The 6,518-nt window shown below is 40.5% G+C and overlaps 1 long non-coding RNA gene across 1 annotated transcript; it reads left to right on the top strand.

Moving 5' to 3' along the window:
- The first annotated feature begins 1,353 nt into the window (after positions 1-1,353).
- On the top strand, positions 1,354-3,735 carry LOC146689325 (uncharacterized). The gene is made up of 2 exons (XR_014916171.1): positions 1,354-1,500; positions 1,582-3,735. It is a non-coding gene; the product is annotated as an uncharacterized LOC146689325 (long non-coding RNA).
- The last annotated feature ends 2,783 nt before the right edge of the window (positions 3,736-6,518 follow it).

The raw sequence follows: 6,518 nt of genomic DNA, 5'->3' as shown, positions 1-6,518 counted from the left end.
GAAGACAACTGGGTCGCCCGGCCCTGGCCACGAGGTGTCCCTTATTTATTTTTCAGGGAGTTGGCAACCCTACACAGAGTTCATGTTCACTGCTGTAATAACTAATAATGATTAATATAATATTGGCCATATTATATTTACATTACCAAAGTGAGATGACTTTAGTCTCATGAACAACATTAGCTAATTGTTATTTACTAGCTAATCTTAAATGACTGTTCAGTACAGAAATGAAGCCCAAAAATCATGTTTTACAGTCCTGGGGTCTCAGCCTCAGATACCTATCAAATCACACAAAGCTCATGTCGAAACAAATGTACAAAATATGTTCTCCTTCATTTCTGTCAAACAAAGCTGTATGAAACGTTTCCAGCTGTTAGTATCATGGTTGCTAGGCAACCTGGGCAGCGTGACAGAGGCTAGACCAGGGGTGGGCAATCTCCGTCCACGAGGGCCGGTGTCCTGCAGGTTTTAGATGTGTCCTCGAACCAACACAGCTGATTTAAATGGCTAAATTATCTCCTCAACATGTCTTGTAGTTCTCCAGAGGCCTGGTAACGAACTAATCATGTGATTCAGGTGTGTTGACCCAAGGTGAGATCTAAAACCTGCAGAGACACCGGCCCTCGTGGACTGAGATTGCCCACCCCTGGGCTAGACTGTCCCATCTCACAAGCCTACAAGCCTCACACTTCCGGCCTCAGCGGTCTTTGAGTGCGGCCCTTGAGGACCGTTAAGGCTGCGTACTTTAAGGCTGCAGACCCTGAATTGGGATAGAGCCATACATACATGTTTTGGTTCGTGCAACAGGACCGTCCGGTTATTGTCTCCCCAGAAACATTTCCGTTGTCTTTTTTCCTATTTCCGTTGTGTTGTGTGTGCTTTTGCAGCGTTTTTCTTTTTGCAGCGTTTTTTTCTTTTTGCAGCGTTTTTTTCTATTTGCAGCGTTTTACTTTTTGCAGCATTTTTCTTTTTGCAAGTGTTTTTCTTTTTGCAGCATTTTTCTTTTTGCAAGTGTTTTCTGAAGTTGCAGTCCGTTTGGTCTCTCAGGGCCACCGTACCCATCCCAGTTTTAACAAAACTCTAGTTCTATACATTCACACCCATCCAGACCACTCACAGTTCACAACACACCAACACAACATAGCATTGTCAAAACAGAGTGGGAGGGGAGGGCACATCTCTCTACACCCCTTGTTCCCCAGCCCGTTCACACATCTTGTCAGGCGGTTTGTGGAGTGCTTTTGTCACGGTTGGACGGTCCTCCCCGGACGACCTGCTTGTTTATTTGTGATGTGTGTGCGCCTTCCTCTCTTTCTCTCTTCCTCCCTATTCTGCGGGTCGGGCTATGCCTAGGGGTGGCGTCTCCGAGAGAGCGAGAAAGGCCAACCTCTGACCCAGAAGAGTAATCTTCAGCTCCAGCTGCCGCTAATCATTCCTCACTACACGGAGGTATTTAACGGTGTGTCCAGACGGCAGTTGGATTGTACTCGGAGCTCGGTAGATAAGTGTGCTCGTGATCTTATAACTGCATAGCAAGGCAAGCCTTCTTATCCGCTGTTGTGTTTGCTCGTCTCTCAGGTGGAGAAGTACGGGACGGAGGAGTGGAGAAAAGGGAATCAATGGTGTTTTCGGGAGGAGGAATTCACACGGAAGGAGTGCACACCGACCTCACGGGGAAACTCGCCTTCACCACTTTTGGGATTTAGAGAAAGGACATTGTTGGATATCTCACTGTTTGAAGACTGTATTTCAAGCACTGTAAATAAACGCACTGTCGGCTTCAACCCAGAGCTCCGCGCCTGAATCCATACCGCTCATTAGCCCTGACAGCTTTGGCTTCATCCCAGTTTGCTGCTCGTTCATAGTGGCATCTGCTGACCAACACCGCAGAGGAGCAGGGGGTGAATGTGTGCACATGTGTCTTTGTCTTTCTATGTGTCACTAGTGGGTTGGTGAGAGTGAGTAACTGTGTCTGTGTGTGCATGTGTACACTACCAGTCAAAAGTTTGGACAAACCTCCTCATTTACTGTTTTTTCTTTATTTTTACTACTACTGCTACATTGTAGATACAAACTGAAGACATCGAATATATGAAGCAATATGTGGAATTATGTAGCAAAGAAAAAATTATAAGTAACTCTAAATATGTTTTGTATTTTAGATTCCTGAAAGTAGCCACCCTTTGCTTTGTTGACACTGCTACAAACACTTTGCCTTCTCCCAATGAGTTTCATGATGATGTCACCTGAAATGGTTTTGACTTCACAGGTGTCCCTTGACAAGGTTCATTTGTGAAACTTCTTACCTTCTTAATGGAGTTGCGACCGTCAGTTGGGTTGTGCAAAAGTTGGGTTGGTACACAGCTGACAGCCCTATTTGAAACTGTTAGAATTCATATTATGGCAAGAACCAATCAAGTAAAGAGAAATGACAGTCCATCATTACTTTAAGAACTGAAGCACTACAACTGGCTCACGCGAGAATCGTCCCAGGAAAGGAAGACAAAGAGTCACCTCCGCTAGCTGAGGATAAATACATCCGAGTCATCAGACTCAGAAATAGGAAGTTAACAGCATCTCAGATTAGACCAGATAAATGCCACACAGAGCTCCAGTAGCAGACACATCTCTACATCAACTGTTCAGAGGAGACTGCATGAATCTGGCCTTTATGGTCAAATAGCTGCTAAGAAACCAATACTAAGGAAAATGTCTCTTACAGATCCAGCAGTTGGTGATACATCGTGCATTCCTATTTGTTTCTGTTCCCCCATTCAACTCCTGATGAAGGCACTCATATGGCCTTTACTGCTTTGTATTAACAAAATTGGCCAGCAAATATTTACATATTTCTCTTTATTTTCCAGGTCAGATAGTAAACACAGCTGTTCTCGCATAATGGGGAGAGTCTTGAACTAATCCAGTATTTTACAGGAGTTTTATACTTTCATTGGGACACCTGTTGTTTTTACTTATTTAAACTGTACTCCTCATTTCAAGAATTTAATTCCTGTTTCAGGATCCACACAGCCCAATACCTACAATCGTACTCAGCAGCAGTGACGGCAAGCCCTTGAATGATTCAACTGAGGTCAATGTCCAGATGGATGGACAAAAAATGATTCTGGACAGTGGGGAAATGGACATTTCATTGGCGATGGGTATTGTCTTCTCCCTGTACCATGTCTACAATGTTGCCTATCCAAGTGAACTAAAAAAGACATTTTGCTTTTTGGAGGCATTTGTTCTCAACTTGGGAACTCTGACTACACCTGTATCAGTAGCTGTGCAAAGAGTGGCAAATGCATTAAATATCTCCTAGATTGCCAGCATAGTGCAGGTGAGAGACCGATATTGTCCCAATGTGGACTAACAAAGGACCATGAGTCCCACGTTAAACTTAACTTACATAACTTAAGGCTGCAGTTCATTGATAATTTAAATAAAAAGATTGTTCTTGAAATAGTTTTACTGAAAATGCAAACATGCTGATGAAAATGTGTTGTTTAATTGTCTGTTATGAAAGTATTGCTATTTCTAATGTAATAATTGTTGTTTTATCTATAGTATAATATTTATATGTATTTATTTATAGTATAGTAAAGATATTTAGTTATTACTGTTTAAATGACTTATATGCTATTATTAGTAGTGGTGTTGTGCTTAGCGTTAAAATGCCTTTTTGTCTTTTTCTGTAATACAAAGTGCCAATAAACCATTAATATATGTCTATATGCTTGTATTTATTTTACCCTATTCTAGTTAATTCGATTTAAGATGCATTTTATTTTGAAAGATTTAAAATGGTTCTTTAAAGAACCACTCAGAAAAGGGTTCTTTAAAATGGGTCTTTAAAGAACCACTTGAAAGACCTTTTTAAAAATAGTTCTTCAAAGAACCATTTTTTTAAAAGGGGGCAAAAAAGCCACAGGTATATTACTACTTTCTATGTAGCTATTCTTGTAAAAGCGAAATATGTTAGGCACCACAGTGCATTCAGATCACAATTCTGCTTGCAAAGCTGCCAGACAGTACAAAAAACAAACAAGCAAACAAAAATGCTTCACTGATATATATAACAATCATTTATTTTCGTTGAAAACCAGACAGAGACCTGAGGCAGAGCTAACCAAATCCAACTCCACCTGAGAATATTAAAAGGAAAGAAAGAAAGATAAACACAAACAAAACCCCAAACCCACTCTCAGAGGGTTGAATGGCAGTTTGAGGTGTGGACCCAAAAGCAGACTCAATAGATGAAAGACTTTATTAAGCTCACAAATCTTAATCAAACAAGATGGGGAGCGAGCATCACGGCAGTCCGACTTTTTCTTTCTTTTTCAGTGATCTGGAGGGAAATGGCGAGCAAGAGGGCAGCCCGATGACATGTCTGAGCTAATGTTATTTTCAGAATACAGAAGAGAGGCATCGGGCAGAGAATGCAGGAGGGTAAGTGTTTAGCTATTGCATTATTAGGGGAGCAGACCCGCGTCAGTAAAACCAAAAGAACAACAGGTTAGTTTGAATGCTGATCCCAAACAATGTAAACTGGAGACACAAGGAGACGTGAGGTTAACACAAGGAGTAACAACGTAAGAGCTAAACATGAAGTCAGCATGGGGTAGCAGACGATGGCAGCGGGTGGAAATCTGAGCTGTTAATAACTACTGATGGATCACAGGTGAGAGGAGACAGAAGTAGAAGCATAACTCTGCTCTGGAGGGCAGAACCTAGACACAGGAAATGCAGTGGAAAAATGACCCCAAACATGTGACATTCAAGCCAGGTCATGACACCCATGCAGATCTGCAAACTCATAACATGGTGCTCGTGGGTCAGACCATGAACATCTTCAAAACTGACCTTCATTTTGATCCAATCTACACACTCCACACACTATGTCTATACTCAGATTTGATAGAAGAATCCAAAAATACAGAATAACACCTGCTAGGGCTGGTTTTTGTTGTATTTTTCTTCCTGTTAGAGTTTGTTTTAGCACCATCCCTACGGTGGCTTCATGACACACACATAAAAATCACACACAGTCACAGCTGGTGGAAACTTAAAAACAACTGAACTGTTCAGGTTGCAAATTTTAAAAAACAAAGAGAAGAAAAACAGTACAGCACACTTCTGCAAGGCTTCAGTTGTGGACCTAAAGGCAGTTTTATGGTTTCTGCTGGCGAAACCTACTACTGTTAGGTAAATCATTTTACACACATTAAAACAACTTTGAAATAAAGTTTTTAAAAAAAAATGGACCAGATGACATGATCCAACTGGATTATGATTAATGTTATACCTGTTCAGATAACATCGGTATTCTTAGTTCATGTACAGTTCTACACTTATTACACTTGACTGTTCAGTGCAGGCGTCTGTAATTCTGAGTCAGTTCTCCCATTAGTAAAACGAAACTACTTTTTCTCATAGAAGTGAGAAACAAATCTTGTCAGTGCCACTCTCTCTGTCTCACTCTTCCCTCCTCATGTATGCAGAGCTGCAGTAATGCAATCCTAATGACATGTCTGTGCAACCGCACCATTAACAGTGAGGATTATGGTGTGTGGGCAGGGAAACATGAATCATGTGCAAAATGAAATTACAGTGACTCCCACCCTCATTAAAGACAGCAGTTGCCGGTTCCTAACAGCTTTACAGGTTGTCTTTCTTGTATAAGTTGCTCTCTCTGCGTTTCAGACATAGAGATGTTCAGTTGCAAATATTTAAGTGAGATATGATTCTTATATACTTGCTTTACTTAATTCTTGCTTTACTTTATTCTATATTCAATGTGTTCATTAAAGTGTAAAATTAGCATTTTTCATTTCATTAGCCTCACTGTGGTCTGCTCCATGCTGTCTCTTTGTCATTGGAATATAATGGTTCCTACTGTAAGCGGTCGAGAACAAATATTCTTAAAACGTTATGCTCTTCATGCACAGACCTGCATATTTCTGGAAAAACAGGTTAAAGCTTCCAGTCAGCACAAAATAATTGTGTAACCCAACGGTCCTCAGTTGTGTGACCTTCTAGGCAGGTAATGAATGTGTTCAGAGTATTATTATAGTAATGTCACATGCAATCTCTTTAAGTTTTCTAATGTGCAGCACTGTCAGAATTTGACTCTATGTCCTTATGGCATTAGACAACAAGCTTGCAACATTATATAATTTTAAAAGGAAATATAAGCCATGAGAAACGTTTTCTCTAGTGTCACAAGATATCTAGGCAGGTAAAACTGCTAGCTATCTAACTTGGCCACGTGTGATCACTGCAGCTTTATGTAAGATATTACATTTCGTCATTGGACAGTTGTGGTTTCTCTGTATTATTGTAGGTATATAAAGCACCTTGAGGTGACTGTTGTTGCAATTTGGCACTATATAAATAAAACTGAATTGAATTGAAAGTTATGCTGCTATTGGTTGCTGAGGAAGTTATACAGTTATAACTACTTCAAAATTCACTTACCGTTAGTGCCGAGATTATTTACTTTCCTTTGGGTTAAT

Source organism: Copadichromis virginalis, linkage group LG17 (genome assembly GCF_057382275.1).
Source record: "Copadichromis virginalis isolate Kocher_CV1m ecotype Utaka linkage group LG17, C_Virginalis_male_GT1.1, whole genome shotgun sequence".
NCBI classification, from domain to species: domain Eukaryota; kingdom Metazoa; phylum Chordata; class Actinopteri; order Cichliformes; family Cichlidae; genus Copadichromis; species Copadichromis virginalis.
Note: the sequence above shows the minus strand (reverse complement) of the source record. Positions and strands in the feature narration are given on the sequence as shown.